Source organism: Colletes gigas, unplaced genomic scaffold (genome assembly GCF_013123115.1).
Source record: "Colletes gigas isolate AHSC1104 unplaced genomic scaffold, ASM1312311v1 Colletes_gigas_Sc00021, whole genome shotgun sequence".
Classification (NCBI taxonomy): Eukaryota; Metazoa; Arthropoda; class Insecta; order Hymenoptera; family Colletidae; genus Colletes; species Colletes gigas.
In genome coordinates, this window is record NW_025106650.1 from 799,676 (window position 1) to 824,830 (window position 25,155).

General features: G+C 38.6%; 1 protein-coding gene across 4 annotated transcripts in view; it reads left to right on the plus strand.

Moving 5' to 3' along the window:
* The first annotated feature begins 113 nt into the window (after positions 1-113).
* The window catches only part of LOC122401035 (plasma membrane calcium-transporting ATPase 3), a 137,628-nt gene continuing 112,586 nt past the window's right edge, over positions 114-25,155 (plus strand). Inside the window, exons 1-2 of one of the 4 annotated variants that reach the window (XM_043402905.1) lie at positions 4,964-5,206; positions 13,482-13,875. The gene's annotated coding sequence lies outside the window, so the exon portion shown is untranslated. Of the gene's footprint in view, positions 632-4,963; positions 5,207-12,984; positions 13,876-25,155 lie in introns of those variants that run through there. The other 3 variants (XM_043402907.1, XM_043402911.1, XM_043402904.1) reach the window with 3 other exon arrangements.

The following is a 25,155-nucleotide window of genomic DNA, read 5'->3' on the forward strand; positions in this document are numbered from 1 at the left end:
TATCATTTGATGAAATAAGCATTGAATAAAAATATTAAGCAAAACATTTATCATTCATTTGTATAAATTACTTAATTATATTTTGCGTAATAATTACTTTCAATTTATTCCAATTCCCGGGGGAATTTGGTTACAAAGCAAATTGTAACCAGAATTTCCTTAGCTCCTGTGTGACAATACAGATTATCGAAAATGGTGGAAACTAAACGTAGCGAAGTATTTTTATACAATATCGGGACGTCAAAAATAATTTCACGCGAAATTTTTGTTATGAAAATGGCCAATTCTTCCGTGGTTTTAAACATCATCGTGATGTTACAAATTTTTATCGTTGGTTAAGAGTTCGCCATTGTAGCTCGAAGTAGGACGGTTCTGAGGGAGTTGCGCAGTGCAAAAATTTGCACACACTGCGCAACATGCTGAGAGGTGTTCAGTTCGCGCGCGGCAGTCAGTGAGTGAACATCGTGATTGTTTTTTGACTTCTAACACAACAAATTTATGTATTTTTTAATGAACAAAACTGTATGAAGTGACAAAATTCACCTTCACCGTGAAGAAAGATCGAACAACGTTGCAGAGAACCAAGCAGAGTGCATGCTGTGGTCATGGAAAGCGTTGTGGGACATCATCGGTGAGTGACGCCAAAGTTCTAACCACGATATATTTTCATGTAATTCGAATACAAAATTTCACATAACACAGAATTTTGACGAAACGAGGAGACAGTGCATTTTATTTCTGAATTTTTTAAACATTTCGATGTTTTAATATGTATTGCTGTTGCTGATTTATTTCTTGACGTCAATGGTAGTCATTCGAAATGATACAAGATCTGCCATATTGTCCCGCCGAGTATTTGGCGGTTACAAGTTCGCTTCACACGCGCGAATGTTCTCAAATATCTGATTTTTAAGCGAAAATGTTTTTGGTTTATTTCTCATTATACGTTGGGATTATAAGAAATACTTGAATTTAGTGGATTCTGATATTTCGGAAAGATTTTACGAAAGCGTGTACTTTGAAACTATCAAATGTCTGGCTATGAATACCCGATTCATTTACTGAAGCAGTATTCTAATCTAATATATTAATATAACCGGAAACCATAATTGAATGTCGTAATCGTCATTGCTAATCACATCTTGAACGTGTTCATTCAAACACCAGTTGCTTTGTGTATATAAATTTATGTATTGGTTTAAATTCTTTTCGATAGTTTTGAAGAAATCGTTGGCAAATAAGATGGCGGTAAATTCAAATGCGATTTCCTCGTTACTTACTGATTTATACATAAATTATCTCTGTGTTAACTTAAACTTTATATTTTAATAAATTTATATTTTCTAACATAGAAAACTCGTTAAAAATATAAAACAATATAAATAATAATATACAAAATAGAAATTTCAATAATTTTAGTTTCGTTGGCAGCCACTCGTTATAGCTGTATCAACTTTTTTGTAAATATAGTTCTAAATGAAATATGTTGTATATCTTAACGTTTTTATGTGATATCACGAGCCCCTTTATGGAGGTGACAAAGTTCGATGCAATTACGCGAATACGTATAACTATCGGATAGCGTCGATGATCGAGAAACCGCGTGGTTTCGTTCCTAGGGTTTCGTTTTCCACGACGGATAGTGCTGGCCTTTGGTCCGTTCGTTCCTTGTGCTTTTATTCTCCACACACTCTATCGGCTATTTTTAAGCACTCGTTCATCACGCACCCAGTCTTTGATCCGACGGTTACGAGGCTTCGTCAAAGCGATTTTTCCGCAGGTGCTGCACTCGATCGAAATCCGACCATCGAATCTCTTATCTCGTATGCAACGTGTCCGATTACTTTACACTGCCAGCAATTTGCGAAGGGGGAACGTATCTCGTACTTTTGCAACTTCTTGGTAGGTTTATTGCATACTTTTCGATAACATTTTTCTATTAACTTTTCGCTTTTTGGCTGGTTCAACGAGTTTCAATTTTGTTCTCCTCCAGAATGAATACTTACCAACGAATTACTTATTACAATTACACACGTTTATCATTGGTAATCATCCGTGAACGAACAGGAATTTATTTTTTCTTTGAGGGTTGAGAATGAAGTCGATATTTTTCGTGAAAGACGAATTATTTTTTATTCGGATAAATTGTTTGCAAACTGTATGTTTCAGTTTATACAACTCTTACATAGATTTATCGTGGAAGTATAAACTGTATAAGTTTACAAACTTTGAGAACTTTTTCATCCAATTGACATAGACGTATACAATTTATAAGTTTTATAAATTGTTTCTTTTATGGCGTTTTCAGGGTAAATGCCCCACTGTGCGACACCTGACACATAGAAAGTTGTAAGTTTCCCCGTAAGATAGCGCCACATGCATCTTGCAAAAATTTCGCGTAAGCGATGGAATCCTCGCATACTTTTACCACGAGAGAAACGTGGTCTTAAATAGGTTATGTCCTACAAAAAGCTACGCTCGCAAGGAATGTCTCGTCACTTTCTGATTATCATTGACCAACAACAACGAAAATGCACGAACGGGTTGAATAAAAACTGGTACGTATTTCCTTTGTTCAGAAAAATTAGTCTCACGTGTCAGTGGTGTTGGTGTTTGACGTCATTGTGCGTCTCACTGGTAATAAAGTTAAATTAATTGTGTTAATTCGCGGCAATAAAATTAATTTCGCTATAGTTGAACGCGCGTCAAAATTAGCGGCGGAACGGCTTTAATGTATACGTTAACTAGGCGCGCCTGACGTCAGCGTACGTTGCGTTTCGTTGGTAACCTGTTTAAACTGGAATCAACTGATAGCGTATCATAGTTTTTTTTCGTTTTTTCATCCGGGGTCCGCGCTGATGTAAGCATTTTTCGACCTCATCTTTTATATTCGTCTTACGAAAAAGGCATACCGAGTGCTTTTCGATTATTGTCATTTTAATCGCTGATTCGCAAATAACGTGATCAAGCATTATCGAATATTTTCGTCAAGGTTAACAATTTGTAAATTATTTATAGGTTTCGTACTAAATCTTCGTGACAAAAGGTTTATCAAATCGTACGTCCGATTTAATAGGTCGGGATATGTATGTACGTTGTTTGTAGTTTCCAATTTTTCCGACGCGCGTTCGAGTATCGTGGAATCGATTCATCGTCGACGCAGCGTCCATAATTTATTAGGGTTGGGTACGTAATCGCGTAGTCGAATGGGTATCGCGTAGGAACCAGAAAATATGGTCGAGAAATTTTTCTTGGCAGAAAGTATTTTGAGGTTTCGGAAGGTTCGTCGCGCGTGCGCGTTACGCTTTCTGCAGACGCAATCAAAGATCACCGCTCTTAATGCGGTGATCCGAACGATTCTCTTGGAGAAATAGGAAAAGCTAGAGCATCGAATTTAGGATGTCGCATTGTTGGCCCGATTACCGTCTATTCGTCGACTATCGATACAACCATCGAACGACCAAATTCTTATTTTAATTACGTCAACGTCTAGCAGCTTAAAGAAGTCATCTTATGTACATTAACCTCTATGTCAATGACCAAAATACTCATGGTTGTTCACTAAACGAGACATATACATGGATGCTCAAAAATGCTTTGTTTGAATAAGTTCGAATAATGATTATGCTCTCATTCTACTGTTGTAACATTCTGCTTGAATTGTCAACGACCAATTAGCGAAGAGCACGCAAATTCATTTTTGAGATATTAGAATTGCCTCCCATTAAAAGTAAACAAATAGTTCTAATAAAAAATTTTTATTTATTTCATTCATAAATTGCGAGAGTCCTCCTATAACACGGCATCTTATAACACGATAAGAAAATTGCGAAAACCTTTATACAACACTGTACTTCTACAGCACTGGATAGCTTGATTTTTGCTTAACATATTTAAAAACTAAATTATCTTAAAATAATGACGCGAAGGAATAATGATCTAGCGGTTTTATATAAAAAAATATAAACAAATTACAATTTATAAAATTAAGGTTGCGTTAAATTAAAATAATATTTTTTGTTTTGTGTTATACATATTATACATTTATATTTTGCATAAAAATTAAGTTGCTTATGTAGAATTAAAAAAAAATTTTTTATTAAATTTTCAGAATGTAACTCCCCTTTTTGTACTGGCTCTGGGCCTCATATAACACGGTTTCACACAACACGGTATTTCTTAGGAACCTATCTATCGTGTTATAGGAGGCTTACCTGTACATATCTTTGAGAGTGTTATAAATATATAAACATAATTTGGCATATGTTCGATTAACTATGTAGTAACTTTTCATTGTTAAGATATTTTTTATTTTACTTTTCTCCGATTTTTAGTGATAATTAATGTTCACTATAGAGCAAAGTGATACGTAAGGAAAGATATAGAAACCGAAGAAATTTTATGAAAAAAAATAGCAAGATATTGGAATAGCGGTATGTAAGAAATCAACCATGAAGCTCATATACGGGTCAGGGACTTCGAGAACTTAATTCCGCGATGTCGGAGGTATTTTCTCGGTCAGCGTTAAAATACCATGAAACTAGTCGTCTCGGAAGCATCAAACAGTTATTAAGAAATATCTGAGATCTGAATCGTGCGATCTTTTCGCACTGGAAGGTTTTTAAGGTTTTTGACGTTTGTTCGAGCGTGCGCGTTCGGTGTTTCGTAGAGGGAGGGGGCCGGAGTGAAGCATCACTGGCCTTAAAGGACACACATAAACACGCGTAGAACTCGGACAAAAATACATTTTATCAGGGATACCGGAGTTTGATCGTTGGCAGAAAAAGAAGGAAGAAAAAAAAATATATTAAAAACTAATCGAGTCGAGTTAATTTCTGTATAAAAACTGTAACGTACGAAAGGGAGGATGCAGTGTGAATGGGGTAAAAAATGAAATAGTACAAATAGGATGGAAGAAGTAAAAGGAAGGCGGTAGAAAACGGGGGTAGTATGTTAGAGGGTTGGGTGGTCGAGGCGAGGCAGCGTACATGCGCACCGACTCGGAATGTCTCGAATAGTTTAGGCACGGCAGTCGAACGGAGACCGTAGTACCGTACGGACCGTGCAGTGAATTGCACCGAATTCGTGCGACAGACTTCGGTCTCTCCCTGTCTCGCGCGCATCCTCTGTCCGTGTCTTTTCTCTCCCTCGCTATACATCTTTTTTTTTTGTTCCTCTCGGTTTCTCACTTTTTAACACTGCACACGTACGTACACCATCGAGACAATTTACAAAGCAGAAAAAAAAGAGCAACGAAGGTTACGCGCGCGCGATCCAGTACTGTTGAGAGCTGACAAGAACGGTCGTGAAGGGGTACCATGAGGTAAGGGGAACGCTTCTCGACTCCGCCTGTGGTATACTTTTCTGTAGCGATGTAATCGACGGTATAATTGTTTATGTTTATCGAATATCGGTCGATAAACGGCATCCCGTAGGTGTTGCTTGGTTAATTTACTTTATTCAACGCGGTTTATCGCCACGGGTAAATGCTTTTTCGAATCTAACCTCGATATGTCGCGTGCGTTACGAAATAGAGGTCAGAGATTCCAACCAACGAGATCCATTTCCCTTCCGGAGCTATTCTCCTCAGCTTCCAACAGTACGCGAAGGGTACGTTAGGGTACGTGGAGGAAGAGAGGGCGATAGAGGGAGGAATCTGTATCTGATGGCTTCGTACGCAAACGGACACGAGGCCACCGAACATTATCTGTAAAACGGAAGCACGCTTGCGTGCGCGCGCACGCAAACGAGACTCGTCGATGCGCGGATGTCGTGCGGCTCATTGTTCGCTGATAACACGCGATAAGTCTGGGTTGGTCGGTCTATATGAAAAGGCATTCATTAAGGAAAAAGTATCGGCCATTCGGTACGCGAATCGTCGTCGAATCGTTTGATATATTAACCGTTGACTGGAAATGGAGAAAGAGGATCATCTTATTTTCTTTCCAGTCCCTCTACCTACCTTCCACCCTTTTTTATCATCCTGTCTCGTGGGTCGAGTCAGTTAGGGTGCGTTCAGACCCGAGTCGACCGCCAAGCCGAGCTATCTAAAGCCACATTCTCGCTTGTTGCTTATTATTCTTTTGACGAAATAGGACGGGTAGCGATCGAACAGGGAAATGTTTGTATCCGAGCTCTGTCCTAGCGACGATTTGCTTCTAGCTTGAGGGGAGTTTTCGTGTAACAGGTTCAGAAATAAATTAGGGATATTTTAAGGACGAATTTGCTACAGTAACGGAGGTACTAAGTATTTTATAGGCCACGTCAAATGGCAGTAGGTGTATCTTTGAAATTTCGTTAGAAACTTTAAACACGTTTTCCTCGAAACCACATTCTTTAAATCTATTATAACTCAGGACTAATTGACTGATCCATTTATTCGTTATATATTTCTCCACGAAACGAACCAAAAATTTCAATTTTACTTTTTATTTTTCTATCGATAGAAAGCTCACTTATGTAAGGAAGTAAAGTAATTTTTCTTTCAAACGTTACACTTTTTAGTACTTCGTTTTGTTATCTTAAAACCAGGTTCGATACCATAGACTATGTAATTTAAAAAAAATTGTTTTTTGCAATCGAATAAGTGTGACAAGTATTAGAAACAATGCAAACAGGGGCCACATCGTTGAGGAGGTCAATAAGATTCCACGTTAATTAATAAATAATATAAAAATTAATTTTTGTAATTTAAAAATGTCTCCCTCTACCCTCGAAGAAAATTCAATTCAAATTAACAATAGTTTCTAAAAAAAAAAATGACTGATTCAAAGTTTGATTTTTGAGACAAATTAACGTTTTTCTGACAACTAATAAACGGAATTAAAAATTAAAGAAAACACTGGGGAATCGACGCATCAGGTTATGTAATAAGTCCGTTTGTATCGACGGTGACATTTCAACACTTTATTATAAACTTTTACTGCACAGTGAAACGATTAAAGACACGGTTCACGACTGGATGTATTAAAAGCAACCATACAAAAGAATTGTGTCGGTTGTATTTAGAAAAGTAGTTGTTTTCTACCACGATAAACGTACGGTCCCTTATAGGTTTAACGACGGGGCAAAAGGGTATAGCCGAATAAGGGGTTCAAATGTGCCCCCAAACCGAATGGAACGAGCCACGGGTCATTCGATAGCAAAAAAAAAAAAACCCCTGTGTGCAAACTTTTAACTTGAAATCTCGACCGTGGGGGTAGTAATGGGGTGAAAACGAAAATCATGTTTTTGAATTATTTCTCTTGACCTATTGAGTAAAAAAATGTAAAAAAATTCAGAGACATTTCGGGTACCGGGGCACATACTTTGGGAGATTTTCAGATTTTTTGATTGAAGAACCAGGTAGTGAAAAATAAAAAACAGCAAAAAATGCCGAAAAATGCCGATTACGTATTGAAGGAGGCCCGGAACTACTTTTATACTTTTACAGTAAACAGGTATTACTATTACTATTACTCTCAATTTTTTTCAGATTTTTCATTTTGGTGCGCCGCAGTGAAAAAAAATAAAAACCGAGTTTTTCCTCGTTTTCTGCGTATTAGAGTAACTTACACGTTGAATTTTTATGCATCCTTCAATATATAAGTGTTTTGTAGACTGTTTAATGTTTCTACACTAAGCAGAATTACATAACAATTGAAACAAATAAAATAAAGCCAACCATTGGGTGTATATATCCTAAAAAATCAACGATATTTTCAACGGCGTCGATGGCGCAGCGTTAGAGTGTCCGACTGCTGAAGAACCGCTGGAAGTTTTTTACCGTAGGTTCGAGTCTCTCTTCTGGACTTAGTATTTTTTTTTCTTCATTATTTTTTTTTTCAAATTCTAACTATATAACAATATTTATTTATAAATGTTCTGATAGCATTTTACAAATATTTTAACCTGAAATATGTATAAATATAGTTTTGGAGTGTTTTTTGCGTTTTTATTTTTTTTGTCAACCACGATTATTGTTTAACATCTCTTACACTGAAATTAATGTGAAATGTTAGTTTTCAAATCTCTTACCTTTGACTATTGTGAATGGATCGGAGCAGAAGATTGTATATTGGCTTACTATTACTTCTTCTCGCCCTTCCATCAAGCAGATCTTTCTTTCTCGTTCTCTTCCTTTGATAAATATGAATGTTTGCTGCGGCTTCAGTATCTAACGTAGACATGTAACGGTTATTATCCTTTCCTTACTGCTGGTTTTAAAGATAATGGAAACACTTGTAGGACCAACCTCTACGGACCATGCCAAGTAATTATGTATAAATCTCATCGCATACAGTAGCTTGAACTGAGTAATTAAAAAATACATTGTGAAACCCGAACGCGACAATCACCCATTGACCTGAACGGTCTGGGACCCCACCCAACGAACCTTTATTTCCTTCGTAACGCAGGTAGGACAATTAATCATTTTTCCCCGTGGTTTCCATCGAGCAATGATACTTCATTCAAAAATAAGCATGAAACGATCAAACTGGTACTTAAAAATGGGTTTATTAGAAAAAAGTATCATTGGCAGAGAGTGGGTTAATAGATTTGGCGTGGAATGGCCCTTACATGTCTACGTTAGATACTAAAGCCGCAGCAAACATTCATATTTATCAAAGAAAGAGAACGAGAAGGAAAAATCTGCTTGATCGAAGGGCGAGAAGAAGTAATAGTAAGCCAATATACAATCTTCTGCTCCATTCACAATAGTCAAAGGTAAGAGATTTGAAAACTAACATTTCACATTAATTTCAAACAATAATCGTGGTTGACAAAAAAAATAAAAACGCAAAAAACACTCCAAGACTATATTTATACATATTTCAGGTTAAAATATTTGTAAAATGCTATCAGAACATTTATAAATAAATATAAAGCATTGTTATATAGTTAGAATTTGAAAAAAAAAATAATGAAGAAAAAAAAATACTAAGTCCAGAAGAGAGACTCGAACCTACGGTAAAAAACTTCCAGCGGTTCTTCAGCAGTCGGACACTCTAACGCTGCGCCATCGACGCCGTTGAAAATATCGTTGATTTTTTAGGATATATACACCCAATGGTTGGCTTTATTTTATTTGTTTCAATTGTTATGTAATTCTGCTTAGTGTAGAAACATTAAACAGTCTACAAAACACTTATATATTGAAGGATGCATAAAAATTCAACGTGTAAGTTACTCTAATACGCAGAAAACGAGGAAAAACTCGGTTTTTATTTTTTTTCACTGCGGCGCACCAAAATGAAAAATCTGAAAAAAATTGAGAGTAATAGTAATAGTAATACCTGTTTACTGTAAAAGTATAAAAGTAGTTCCGGGCCTCCTTCAATACGTAATCGGCATTTTTCGGCATTTTTTGCTGTTTTTTATTTTTCACTACCTGGTTCTTCAATCAAAAAATCTGAAAATCTCCCAAAGTATGTGCCCCGGTACCCGAAATGTCTCTGAATTTTTTTACATTTTTTTACTCAATAGGTCAAGAGAAATAATTCAAAAACATGATTTTCGTTTTCACCCCATTACTACCCCCACGGTCGAGATTTCAAGTTAAAAATTTGCACACAGGGGTTATTTTTTTTTTGCTATCGAATGACCCGTGGCTCGTTCCATTCGGTTTGGGGGCACATTTGACCCCCTTATTCGGCTATACCCTTTATTGCAGTTTGCTTGGCATGTTTTACACCACTCATTATATTCAACAGACCTTGCCTTATCTGATTTTTACTCATGTCGTTTTAGTACCTACCTGCTATAATCAAACTCATCTTAATTGAGACTCTTCTTTCATTTTTTATTTGAAATGTGTAGAATGGCTGAAACCATAGAAACAATTTAAAACAATTTCTTCGTATTTCATAAATATCGTAATAATAAAATAATAAGAAAGGTGTAAGAAAGATCTAACCACACGCGTTTTACAGTAGAATAGCTCCTTAAGAACCACTGGACTAACTGGTCTGATTAGTTATGGTATAATCTCCTTACTACAGACCAATGGCCTAACTGTAGGCCCAGAGTCTCGTATGGTTCTCGTAAACCTTCTTTCGATTCTCGTATATTTATACAGTTTATTAAATATATTATTTATTAAAAATAATACTTAACGAAATTAATTACGGAGTAAAAGTACTGAATATAAACTGAATTTTAATTAGTGTCCCAACTTCAAATTCATAAACCTTCTATCAGTAAGTAACGAAAGCAAAATATACATTTATACAGTAGAGATTTTCGTATCCAAACACAAATTGTGAATGAGATACTACGATCTTTGCAAGCTTAACAAAATACACTATACTTGCCAATAAAGCTTAAATTCCTATTTGATTGTAAGAACAATTTAGAAATGAAAATTTGTTAAGATTCTATCTTATCGTGATAGCTTTCTTCGAGACAATATATTAAAGTTTAACAACTAAAATAAATAGTTTTATGTCAGAATATTTTAACTAGTTATTTATTTTAATATTTTAAAATATGATTTTAATAGAGAATGAAACTCTCATGGTTCTATTATTTCATATAGAAAATGGATTAACGTATTTCCAATTGAATGACTTATTTCTTGTTTGTTATTTTTTATTTGTTATTTGATGTTGGGAAAAAATGTTACAATTAAGAAATAAATGTTATTTCCTCAAATAAGCAATATTTCAATTTACTCTTAATTGACCAAATGAAGAACCTCAATTGAAATAAATTATTTATGAAATACCAATTAACATTATTCGAAATGGTTAGTTTTAAATTACTATTTGAAATAAATGTTGTTCAGGCCTGCATTCGATCCATCTTCTTGACTTTGTAGGAAGGAGATTGTAGCATAACTAGTCAGACAATCCAACTTCTCCGTACAGTGCATATCAGGTGTTAGGGGTAGCAAGGGTAAATTCAACAAAGACGTGGCTAGAGAAAAATGCTTTTTAAACATTTTACATAAGGGCCAACTCTCCAAAAATATAAAAGTAAAACGAACACAAGAATCTTTTGTTAAGTTTGCCCTCATAGAAAATGTTTGTGACGCGTTGTTCTCTTACTATGCTTTGTTGAATTCGTTCTTACTACGAACACTATAAACAAGCAGGTTCAGAAGCAGATAAAGGAATATATTTATTAGTGTTTTAGTTTGCACTTGTACAAGTAAATAATTAATGCGTTTATACGATTAAAATATCAATAAATACATTAGTAACAAATTTAAAATTTTGCAAAATAGAGTCGAAAAATATACTTTTACGTATTTTGTTCCTGAGCAGGTACTTACCTTCATTTATCAGACAATGCATTATTACATTTGCATCGATTACATTATGTTCATTCCGTTAGACGTTTTCTTTACTTTACTATCTCGATTTGTGATTAAGAATTGTAGGTGTACAAATATGATCATAATTCGAGGATAGAGTCGATCCTCGTTTAGCGGGTTCTGGGTCTATTTTGACCCATGCAAACTGTTTATTTCAGAGTCGTGAAGTTCTGGTTTTCGATAGACAATTTTATAGTTAAAGTCTGTCCTCCTTCATTAAATTGTTTAAAATATATTATAATTTTAGGTTAAAATCGCTGTGTTTGAATTGAGAAAAACATCTTTCACAAGTTGATTCACAATTGAATTCACCAAACACATCACATATGTTTTTCACAGTATTTTTCACGCAAATAATGATTGTTGCTGTCCATCTTAAATATTAATTTTCAACAAACTTGTAACCCAAAGTTGTCACTTTTGATTGAAAATAACAATTGACGGTTTGAAATCTGCCGTTTATTAGCTCAAACGATTCAGCATCCAACTTTTGCCATTGTTTTTATGCCCCATGTTCACAACTGAAATAGTTAGCGCATATTATGAAATAACCTATATTTATTCACGCTATATGGGTGTGTGCCATTCCTCCGATGCGACGTGCAAAAACCGACATCGGACTGTTCCAGTTCGAGCGTCTTGGCGAACCATCATCGTGTATCATTTTAACTGCTACGAGGTCCCTCGAATAGCGTCACATTACAAACTAAATGACCGGCGTCATATTATTTAAATCTATTAAAATACCCATTTATGTTTCATATTCTTATCGTTACAAAATCGTCATTAATATTATTTTAACAGTGGATTTACGGCACCACGAGAAATCAGTAGTATAACACGCAAATTATAATCAGACTGGTATGGGTTTAAAACTAAATCGATGGGCGTTCATAGAGAATGGAATAGAATCATGAAAAACAATTTGATCGTATATTTATGTTTAATCATATAATTATTTAATTCAGTGAAAGTTTATTAAACTTTCGAAGAATACGAAGTTTAATTCCATATCTTTTCTTCTTTGCTTTCACGTTTCACAGTTGTTTGAAGGAGAATATGTATCTCGACCGTAAAGTTTAAAGCATCTCGTGTAATACGTAATTTCGAACAACCGAGACTCAACTGTACTACTTTTTTTGGCAATCCCAACACATTCGGGAATCCCGACAGGAACCGAGTCGTCCCGACTATCGGGGTTCTCGCGCACCTCTACTGTTTACTTCTATCCGGAGCATTCGAAACTATTCGAAATAGTCCCAGCCGTGGTTGAAATACGTTCAAGTGGTTCGCGACCGATGCACGCAAAGCGTGGGAGCGAAACGACAGCTATAACGAACGCGTTGTGCGCGCGGAGATAGGTTAGGAAGACAATGCATTCCTCGACTTAGGGTTAGTCGTTCGTAGTCTCGTCGGTTGGTCGTTAGGAGAAGTTAGCACGCGTGCACGCGCGGACGGTGAAGGATACGGGAGAATCGGTGTTGCGGAACGATGTCCTCGCCGCTTCTAAAGATACCAACATACCCGTACCGTAGGGATGCGATAAACCGAGTGTGCCCGGGGGTATAGGTGTTCTCCGAGTTTGAGAGAAGCGGCTAGTAGGGGATGGGGGGAACGGCGGGGGTGGGGGAACAGAGGGAGGAGAAGTGATTTTCCAACGGTCGTCGGCATAGTAGTGCATGCGCGGCGCGTCGCGACGCGGCGCCTCGCGGAGAAAGAGTAAGAAGTAGCGATTTCGTCCTCTCCTCGGTTTCTTCTCGTGTGTTTCCTCGTAGACGTCGCTGCACCACCATTCTTACGCGTTCCCTCGAGCCCGTTCAACCGAGTCCTTTTCTCTCGGACTCTTCTCCCCCCGTGTCCCTGTTTTCTTCCTTGCGAAACTCTCTCTCCCTACCCCCAGTGTTACACGTACCTCTCTCACTACACTACTTGGTGACTGGATTCTCTCTGGTACACGGTTATCTCGGTCGAAGGAGGAAACCTCACCTCTCGCGGGGGTCGTCGTGTGTATTTTCGTGCGTTGCTCGCGCACGGGGTCTGCTCGTTCCGTCACGTACGGTCGCGCGCGCGTGAAACGAAAGAGAGGCAGTCGATCCCCAGAGGCTGCTGCTCTTTTCTCTCGTGGTTTCTGTTTCTTTTTTTTTTTAAATATTATTATTATTATCGTTGTTAACGGTGCGGATAGAGCTCGGAGCGCAACGCGCGCGAGAAATCCGAGGATCGTTTTTTTGGCAGTCCTCCTCCGTCGTCCAGGCAGCAGCGGCGACAAGCGGCGGCAGCCGGCAACACCGAGCGGGCGGGCGGGCGTCCGTGACACGATCCAGGGAATCGAGCGATTCGTCGTTGTTCGTGGTTGCAAGTACGAGTGCTCCGAAAGCGCGAATAAATGTGTCGGTCACGGTACAAGACGTGAAGCGGGGGCATACACGGCAAGTGAGTATATTTTTAGTGGCAAGCGCCAAGCGCTAAGCAGAGTGGTATAAACGGCGCGCAGTGGCCTGATGAAGCGGCGTATGTGACATCAAATTTCTCTCTCTTGCCACCTCGAAGACACCGAGACATCTTGCAGACCATCCGCGGTGAGTATTGCCCGTCTACCGTCGACCAATTGATTCGCCATTCCGGACACACGCAAACAGCTCCCCTACCCCGCCCCTCGGTTCTTGCCCACCCAATACCAACCTCCGCAGCTCCCTCTTGCCCCACGGACCAACCGTCGTCGTTTACCTACCGTCTATGCATACACGCACGTGAAACTTCCTCTGTGTATTTCTACTTACGACGACCGTATCTCGGACCGTGCGTCTCTCTTTTTCTCTTAGCCGCGTGGACGCCTACGTTTCTAACCTATCTCTCTCTCTCTCTCTCTCTCTCTCTCTCTCTCTCTCTCTCTCTCTCTCTTTCTCTCTCTCGCTCCACCCCTCGCACCCTCTTCGTTTTAGTTACGTTTAGACAACCACCTCCCCTCCTCCATACCCTCTGGCGATCTTTCTACCGCCTTGTATCCGATCAGCAACCCTAACCCGGGGACTTTCGATACACACGATACGCGCAGGCAGGCGGATGTCGTGTGCACGGATCCCTCGCACGATAAAGACATTACGCGAAAAATTATGTAACCGGCGGCACGGGCGCACGGGCGCACGCTCTCTCGTCCTTCGGTTTCTTCCTCGTGTTCCTCTTCTCTTCCTCGACCTACCTACCTACCCCCAGAGCGAACTCGGTTGCTCTTGCCCTCCCTTCGTTCCTCTCTCGCTTCCCCTCCGTCCCCTCTACTCTGTCGACCGCCCCTACGGCGCTCCTCGGGCCTCCCACTTCTGCCGCCGTTCGCGGTTGAACATTATTTCGGGAGTGCCAGCCAGCCTGCCAGATCCCGAGAGAGACAGAGCGAGAAAAAGAGACTGGTTCTCCTTGTACGCTCTCTCCTACACCTCGTGTCCCGGGATCGGGCAGGCGCATTATATCGCGACGGCTCGCGCGCAGCTTTTGCTCCGCGCCGCGTTCTCTCCCGCATTGTTGCCCGCCTGCCTGCGTGCCTTTTCTTCTTCTCGTCCGCGTCTTATCCACCCTTCTGGGCGACGAAACCCGCCACCCGGACGTATTCGCGAATGGCTGTGTTGCCTCGCGGTGCCCGCAGGTTCATGCCCCCGCGAACCACCTCCGGGCCGTCGCGTCCTCGGAACATGTGCGTCCATCGACGCGCTTCCGGTTCCCTCGGCCAACCCCTCGCGTTGTTTCCCAGTGATCGGTACAGTGCAACGCGAACCCGTGATATTCTCGTCGTATCGGGGTAACGTTGGCCGTCGTGTTTCCTCGAGTTCTCGCGATCTTGGACGTCCGTCCGCGTCGCGGGTTACGTAAAGGGCGGGCGGGCCGCGGAATCGGGAGCAGAAACTGGCCGAATCTAGGAAGGAATACGCTGTCACGGCCGACCCTCGACGATTCATAGGTAAACCGAAACGAGACCAGGGAACGTTTTATTATTTCCAAATCGTTTCTTTTTCATCAAGAACCATGCTGTATTTTGATAAACAGTGCACGGCGTTCGTAGGGTTCCCGATGAATCGGGGTCGATAGCTAGACAAACCCGCCGGCCGGCTCGACACAGTGGAAAGGGTCGTGATTAGTCGGACCCGAGTAGTCTCCGTCCCTTTAACTCGGTCATTCTCGTCGAAATAATCGTACATAAAATTCCTACCCCCCTCCCCGGCCCCTCACCCCTCCCACGGTCGCGTCGCCTGCCCCCACTGCGAGCCCGCGGGCGCACGCCTTTGCTCCCCGATTCGCTTTGTCCTGAAATACATCGAAGGCTCTTTCTCTCTCCCTCTGTCTCTGTGTCTCACACGACCGCTTTCCGTCCTCCTCTTTGTCCTGCTTTCATAGTATCGACCCAATACGGTTGACCTAGACTCACTTGCAAGGAAGTGTACTCAACCTTTGACACTTACTCGCGCTGACGAAACCGGCCGCGATCGATAGCCCGTCAAAACTAATTACGCACGTGGAAATCGTGGTGGATGTTTGTCACCCGGTGCCCCGTTTCTGGAGAACGTGTTACTTTTTGAACGTACCATGGTCCCTCCCCTCTCTCTCACTTCCCCTCTGGTCCCCTCCACCTCTTTACACATCACTCGCTTACAAGGGGATCGCGTGTCGTTCGGATTACCAATTTGGCCCAAATCGTTCGCGTAGCGTTCGACGAAGCTGTAAACGTGATTTTTGGTAACGTTAGCCGTTCTTTAGACGCGATGTTATCCGAACGGCGAGCTGGGAAGGGTGGATACACGAGATATGTAGGTTACCGTCGTTAGAAACTCGGGTTATAGGTTCCAACGTGTTCGTAGATTCTGGAGATCTGTACGCTTCCACGAGAATAAATGTTTACGCGATAAATAAGGAAGAAAAAGCGATTAGGTGCAAGAATCTGTTTAGGGACTGGTTGATGTTCCATTACAGTTTTGTACGCCTTTTCGATGAAAGGTTAAACGGTAGCCATGAGTATATCGACCTATCGACCTATATTAGCGACAGAGGCGTGAGAGTATGGAAAGAATTACGTAGCTGTGTTGTGTGATTCGTGATAGGGAATCGAGAGGAATACGTACGCTGTGTAATGAAAAAGAAACCCTGAAATGAATTTGCGGTGATTCGATGTGGAAAGATCACGTGGTAATTTGCCCGCTTCTTTGTCTCGCGTCTGAAACATTTAACGGTTCATTACTTTCGGATATAAGCTGATGGAAGAACGCGGACGGTCATTTTTTATTTCGGGACTGCTTTTAACTGCCAATGGGTTAACGTAAATTTTTTATTATTCACAAATTCTCTACTCCAAATTCAGCTTTTTATTAACACTTTGACTGCCACGTCGCCCATATATGGATGACAGATCTTTTAACAGTAGAACTGTAATAATGAATTCTCAAGTTGAAATGTTAAAGAAAATATATTTTAATAGGCTTCGTAAATTTTAACGAGGTTACGAAAGTGTAGTTTACAATTGCCTAAAATGAAAGTTTTGGTCCTGCAAACAATTTTAGGATTTTAGACTGGCAATCAATGTGTTAATTACATTAACCCTTTTGCAAATGAAATTGATTCTCTTGTTTTAAATTACTGAGGAGATTAGTGACTTTAATATAGGAGCAGCTGAAGAAAATTAGTTGTTCGGGGCATATACAGTGACATATCGTTTGTAACAAACATAATAAGACTTACTTTAAAACTATTAGAGTGGGTGTTCTATTACTAGTTTGGAAACTTTATCGTCGTATCTACAACATGATTATCAATCGGTATTAAACAAATAATTCATGTACATCTTTGTATCGCGTATGTAGGTAAAATTTGGAATATTTTAACAATAAATTTGGGTCCAATTTTATTTTCATCGAGCTTAAGGAAACAGCTTTCTTAGAAAAACTTAATTCGACGACGAGGAAGAAAAGAATTCTAAGCTGGCCGTCTGTGCCACGACGATTCGTATGAAAATACTGCCCACGTTTACGCTAAGTTTATCATTCCTGGAAGACATTTCCTCGAAAAAAAGACAATAACGGAGGCCGACGAAACTAGAATACCTTGCGAATCGTGAACAACGCTATGTCGTCATCCCCATTTCGAATCGGGTTCTTTTCGCGTACACGTCGACGCGACTTCGTTCCAGGGCAAACTATTTCCCACGAGGAATACTTCCTACCGATTCGAACAAATATCCGTCGATTTCTTTGCGAGTTTCTTACGTTCCACTGCTTTTCGACTTACTCCCTTTTCCATTATGTTTCGTCGCGTTCCTGTTTCAATTTAAATTGAAGTCACAATAAATCTGAACGATTATGTCGTCAACCTCTCATTTCGTCATATGTAGTGTTCAATTAAATTTTAAAACAGTTTTTCGAACCTCGACGATGTAAAACAATGTTTTGTCCTGGCTGTCGTAGGCTTCTAGACCTGCAATATTTATTCTAGATCTTCAGATCGGTGGAGATCTGTTTAAAAAAAAGTTCCCGCAAAATTGCCCTTCGATCATTTTTTTTAAGATCTAATGTTTGTATTTTTTTTTATCGTAATTTGCACATCATGAGGAGTAAAAGTCATCGAGTCAAAGTTCTTCCAATAGAATTTTTAGAAAACTCCAAGAGTAGAACAAATGTATGTTTTCTCCATGTAATCAGTCATATTTAGTGAATCCTACTAAATTCCATTGTACCTTTGTTATTGTTTTCGTAAATTACGATAAAAGAGATATACAAATTAGATTGAACGATCGTTCTAAAATAAAATTTTAAATTGTCCGCCATTTTGGTAAAACCCATGATGTACAATATGAGTTACATTTCCTTTATAATATAATGAATAAATAAGTGTTTTATTTTATAATTTACATCGCTTCAAAGTATTAATTCGGTTATATTTTACGTTCATTAAGGGTCCAATACTCACGAAAGCTTTGCTTTAATAGTCGAAATGTGATTAGTATATGTTGAAATAAGTATTTCCGTAAAAAAGAACATTTTTTCGAAATTTCTCTCAGTTATGATACTCGTTTCTCGGTTATAGGTCGGAAGGTAAAAATTTATTCATACATTCAGCAATATTTTAAGCGAAAGAAGACCGAGTATTGGTCTAAACATTGAAATAATTCACAAGTCCCTCGCTACGCGTGCGCGGCAATTCCACACGACTGTCATCAGCAATTCTATCAGTCTTATTTTAGGTTATAATCGACAGTCTCGGGGTGGAATCGATCGAGACGAATGCACGTACCGCGAATTTATCGACATGCTAGGCGTTTCTCTGTTTCTCTCGGTGAAAACGTCACCAGGAAAACCGTTTCTCGAAAGAATAGTTAAAAAAGTTAAAAATACATAGGCAGTTTCCTCTTTATTTTAATCAAAACTGTGATATACGAGGGTTGTCTAAGTTTATTAAGACGTAAGACCACTATAAAAACCTGAAATAAAACGTTTTTTTGCAATTTTTTTTTTAATGGATGGAAAAGTAAGAGGATAATAATATTCAAGAATGTTATTAACCATGTTGTTAAGTGTTAAAAAAAAATATTTATTCAAAAATAATGCAAAATAGCGTGTTTTGAATGTGAGGCGCTCTATGACACGCAGTGTAACTGATGCAAATTTGTATCTGGAAAAAAACAAAAAATTTTCTCTTAATCTACATGAGTATAGCTAAAGAAATACGTAGGAGATTTTTGAAACATTAATTTTTGTGTGATTGGCAAGCATTTGAAGTAGAAAGTTCAATTTTATGCAAAAAATGGGGCAATCATTTGTCAATAAATAATATTAAAATTAACTTATCGAAGATCCCGTACATATTTCTCTAACTATACTCATGTAGAATGGCTCCAGTGTCGTTATTTTCCACTATTTTTGAATAAATATTTTTTTTTGTAACACTTAACGACATGGTTAATAACATTCTTGAATACTATTATCCTCTTACTTTTCCATTCATCAAAAAAATGCTTTATTTCAGGTTTTTACAGTGGTCTTACCCTTTAAGTCGTGTTATATGAATATGGAAACCATGTTTTCAAAATATCGTATTATAAGAGGGTCGAGTGTTTGTCAGAAAGAATTTGTATGCAAATGTTAAATTATTAATTTGTCTTGTGTTTGTCGGTCTATTCTTTCTTTCGTCGGTTTTCTGTCCTTCGTCCGCCATTTTAAATAAGCACGCGTTATGGAGCGCCCTGTATTTCAATTGCCAATTCATTCGAACATCCCCATCCCAGTCCAGGAGAAATCTTTATAACGCCCAGCGTAGCAGTTCCCAACAGGATATCCGATAATTTCAAATTCGCAGCGATCAAACGTTTCTCGTGCGCAGTAATTTTCGTTCTGTCAGCGGCGCGATTCCCGATGGTCTTCTTTATAGGTTATAATTATCGGCGCGCATGAAAAGTTGCGTTCCCGTTTCTCGAGTACCAGTATCGCTCGAGATTCCATCGAGACGAGAGTACCACGTGCCTGCAGGTACGAGTACACACAGATTTTTCGACGAGCTAAATTTTACCCGAAACCGTGCCCATGAATTCCATCATAATTGCGATCGAAAAATGACGGAGTACAGTAATTCTTAACTCCTTAGATCGAAGAATTGGAACTCGTAATTTCTCTCGAAGAGAGTACAGTTTGAATACAACATCGAGCATGTCGGGGATAGCGTAACAGGGAACGTATGTAACTTCAAAGCGACGGTGATCGATGCAAATTCAAATTCATCGTTGTATCTTTACCAGAGTAATATTAAAATAAACCGATGCGGATTTCTGACGAATACTAATGTACCACGCATTATCCAAATAATTTCTGTATTTTCAAGAAGCTTTCGACAACCTATGATTGAAACTAATTTTCATCGTGGAAACTTCGCGAACGCGCGTGCAGCGGATTTTTTAACTCCGCAGCCGGTCGCGGTCGTGCCAAAGAAACATAAACAGAGAGACGGTGGGGACGATCGAGCTTCCCCGATTCGAAATTCTAACTTGGAACGAGGGATTACCTGGCGCGATTATCCGCTCGTAGATCCCATCGTACGGCAGCCACGTGTCCACGGGGCGACGCGTACTTAACGGATTTCTCGAGCAGCAAAATTTTACCAGGAAGTGTATCTAGTTCCCGGCGCGGACACTCTCGTGCGGCTGGTACGCATCATGGTGGATTAAAAATAACTAGACACGTGTGTGAATCCGGCCGAGCGTGCGCCGCGTCCAGAAATAAAGCAGCGGCCCGACGATTAACTTTTTCGAGGCGAAACTTTACCTAGCCCGTTTTCGTGATGCATCGTTAGTCCGCCGCGCCGGTGGTTTTCCTTCTTCCGCGGCGATCCTCGTCGACGGATATATCGTTGTCTTCCTGTTAACAGGACGTCGGAGGTTATTTTAACGCCCGGGCCGCCGGCTCGCGCGCGTTTCGCGTTCCCTGGAATCGCACTTTTTCGGCAACTGCCCCGCTGCTCTGTGCGTTTGTGCGTGTCCCGCGCGCTCTGGAGCGGCGGTTGGTTCCGCTGTGTTCTCTAGCCGTTACGTTTTCGGTGGCGCGAGCAAGTGTACTGTGAAATTGGTCGATACTGCGGAAGGACCCGTTAGGTGGGGATTTTTAACGGTTTTCCACACTGCGATTATCCGAATCAACGTTCGAATTATCGCTCGACAGGTATATCTCCTTGTTTTTTTACTTTCCTCTTATTTTTCTTTCTTTTTGTTGGTCGTTTAATCTAACTATCTTTTGCGGACTGTGTGTATAGGGATAACTCTTTCATATCACGGTAGAAGTGTATTTGGAATATCGAAGCATTTGAAAGACTATTTCTATTTAATTTTTAACACGGCGAATTAACTATTATAAAATTTCTGAAAGAACGCTCGACAGGTATCTCTTTGCTTTTTTCTTTTCCTATTCTTATTTTTCTTTCCTTTTGTTGGTCATTTAATCTAACTATCTTTTGCGGACTGTGTGTATAGGGATAACCCTTACATATCACGGTAGAAGAAGTGTATTTGGAATATCGAAGCATTTGAAAAACTATTTCTATTTAATGTTTAACATGGCGAATTATTATAAAATTTCTGAAAAAACACTCGACAGGTATCTCTTTGTTTTTTTCTTTCGTTTTGTTTGTAATTTAATCTGTAACTACCCTTTGCGGACGGTGTGTATAGGGATAACTCTTTCATATCACGGTAGAAGAAGTGTATTTGGAATATCGAAGCATTTGAAAAACTATTTCTATTTAATGTTTAACATGGCGAATTATTATAAAATTTCTGAAAAAACCGTAATTTTAATATTTTTGACTAGATCTGCCGAGTAAGGAAACTTTCGGTCGTTGCAATGATAGTTAACATACAGCAAACCTGTAGAGTGTATCATTCAATTTACTCGTATGTGTATTAATTCTATGGTTTTGTGTCAATTTTGGGACCATTTCGAGAATATAAAATGTGTTATGAAATGTTAAGTTTAAGCTTAAAAGGATAATATAATTCGGAATACTCTAAAGCAAATAGTGCGATTGAGCTGGTTAGGACTTATGACTCTATTATGAATTTCTAAGTCTGACATGACACCCAAGAAAGTAATTTTTATTGTCTTTTTTTTTATTTAATTAAATGAAAGTAACTACACTGCTGTTACAAAATATCTGCACAGTAACAAAATGGTTACTTCACTAAAAATTTTAGATACTTTTCGTTTCTCGTTATTACTGAGAGTCTTAAGTATAACAATTTATCAGTTTCTCAATTAGATTATGCAATATTAGTTATTCTGATTCTTTGTTGTTGTGTAGAAAAGAAGATTATTTACTAGATACGTTCACAGAAAAACTTCGTTTTCATTACAATATAATAGTAACATAGATTTTAAAGAGAGTCTTAAGTATAACAATTTATCAATTTCTCTATAATATTATGTAATTTTAGTTGTTCTTATTTTTTGTTATTGTTTTAAAAAAAATGATTATTTACTAGATACGTTCTCAGAAAAACTTCGTTTTCATTACAATATAATAGTAACATAGATTTTAAAGAGAGTCTTAAGTATAACAATTTATCAGTTTCTCTATTATATTTTGCAATTTTAATTGTTCTTATTCTTTGTTTATGTTCATAGAAAAACTTCGTTTCCATTATAATAGTAACATAGATGTTAAAGATGTAAGGTGTTTCGAGAAATCCATTAGTTTGTTTTATCCAGTGTCTGGGTTATATTTCTGAGTATAGTAGGTTTGAAGTAGCAAATAGTGGAACTCAAGAAATCTTTACGTTTCCCATGCTATTTTAACCCCTTCCTATACAATTACGTGTCTGACTCGTTTCACAATAATGAGCCTAAACTCGCCTAATATATCAAAATCAACACATTTTCACACTCGTGAAATAAATCTGTTCTTATTTCACGAGCATTGCGCTTGTGAATAAATTTAAACAAAATTAAATAGTGTACTTTTGAAAAATTACTTGTAATTAAACCGTCATGCTTAACGTACCTTTTTCTGGGTACTTCTGGATACCATAATTATTATACGTCTCACTGTGTCCGTAATTTAATAAACTTTTTCTTAATCTCTACACTCGGTAATTTTAGTATTAAAAAATTCTCTCTAATTAGTAGGATACTAATGCAAACTGTGACAAGTTCAAAGCAAATTCTAAGTTTGACGCAGTAAACATACAAAACATAATATGTTTATAAAACTCGATACTTTCTAAAGCACCTCGGTACATTTACACGGAAATATTGTTCAAAATACTGCGAAAATATCAACAATTAACGTTGCATTTTCGCGTCAGGGTCTGCTAATGGGTCGAGCAATAATGCAGAACGCAATTAGTTTTAGTATGAAAGCGATTCGTTCTTGTCACGTTTGGCCTATTATCTGTATTACAAATGCAACTCGCTTGGCGATGTTATAAGACGAGGGATTAATAATAGGGAGGCGTCGCCTAATGCATAGCAGTCACTCATACTTATCGTATTTTTCGAAAAATAAGGATCCAAATTTAGTTACTGGCACACAGATCTAGTTACGAATTTGAAAAATGTTAACTGTAACTGTAAGGATTACCAAAATTTCTATTTCAATAAAACTTCATGTTACCATATAATATAATGTTTGTTTCACGTGTTTACGGTTTTCATAAAAGTAAATACATTTTTTAGAAAAGTAACTAGCCTGTTATACGGGTATTGCCAATATTAATTTGCGTAGAAATTAGCACTAAATAGGAAACATTATTTTAAGTGGATATTGACGATTTTTCCTTTCTTCGGAGCATTCGGGAACTATTTGCGACGAAAACTGAAAAGTTTCGTGAGTTTTTTTGCATTATTTACGTTTCTCGTGACGCTATATTGCTGCGGTGTGTGTGATCTCGGTTGACTGTAACGTGCTTTGCCTATAGTTTCTCAAGTTTCGTGATTCCGTTGGGAAACAAGTTTATTGACGGCGCCTTTAAGCAATTTTTCGCCGCATCAGTGACTTCCTCGTCGGTTAAAAATCTCTCCCCTCTTTTAGAGCTTCAGTCAATGGTCCCGACGTGCAAGAATCAAATCACTAAAGGTCTATTAGAAAATGAGTGCACGAAATTACGGGCACGACGATCTTTTTAAAAATCGTTCAAATGAAATACAAATAATACGTTTCCCAAAATTCTCAATTATATTTTCAATCGCACTATTTCGAGTACGTGCTGTTTCTGTTTTCAATTTTATTTAGCAATGTAATTCATTCCAGTTTGTTACGTTACATGTTTATCGTCTTTGAATCGAGCTTGAAAATAAATATAATTTTTATATATTAATTTGGGTCAAATTCAAGCATATTTTGTCGACACTTACTTTTTACGAATCAAATTTTATCAGTCGAAGATTGTGTAACAGACGTCATATTGTATTCACCTATTTTTGTAGAAATCTCGACAATTTTAACGACAATCTATCGCTCGATTGTTGGGTTATGGGTTGCGGGGTTGAGCATTAATTTAACGCCAGTTTTAGTTGCCAAAAATTTGCCCAAATAATATAATAAACGGATACACGGAAAATAAGAAGCAAATAATAGAAACAATTGTTAACGCGCCCAAGACTGGACTACACGGTATTAATTACGATTTAATCCCTTTTTCTGGCGATGAGCTCATTGTGCATTATCGACGATCGAAACGCTATTTGGTTAATGCACGGTACACGAGTATCGTCTCTTTTCAGCCACCGAGGCAAATGGCTCGAAAGTTTCGAGATTCCATCGGAATGAAATATCGTCTTCGCTTTGGCTGTAAGCCACTTTTGTACGAGAATGTATATTGGCGACAGAAGGGGGGGAGGGGGGTATCCTTTGCTCTCTTATTCGAAACTTTTCTATTCGTAAGTTTGCGCGTGCAACCGACAGTTATCGTCATGCTGGATCCTCTATTTTTCATATTTCTTCGTCTTTAAATCCCGCGATCGTAAAAGTTCACCTCGGGTAAATAGGTCAAAGACGATACCGCGGGAATTATTCCGTGAAATGCTCCGGGACATGGTTATTCGAGATTTTACGCGAAAATTTACGAAAACGTCCATACGTCCCGTATTTCTGCTCCCGATCTTTGATGCACTCGAGCTCGATTGCTTTCAATTCCATGCGTCGACAGTGAATTTCACGTATTCCCGTTCGACGTCGGTCGTCTTTGTATAATTAAAATAGAGAGAGAGAGAACAAAAAAAAAAAAATAGAACTCCTATTGGGAAACGATTACGAGAAATAAATACGAAGTCGAAAACGTCAATGTTTGCCGTGAACCCATTAAATCCCGTGCGGGTTGATTGACAAACACGATAGGTCTGGTTGTT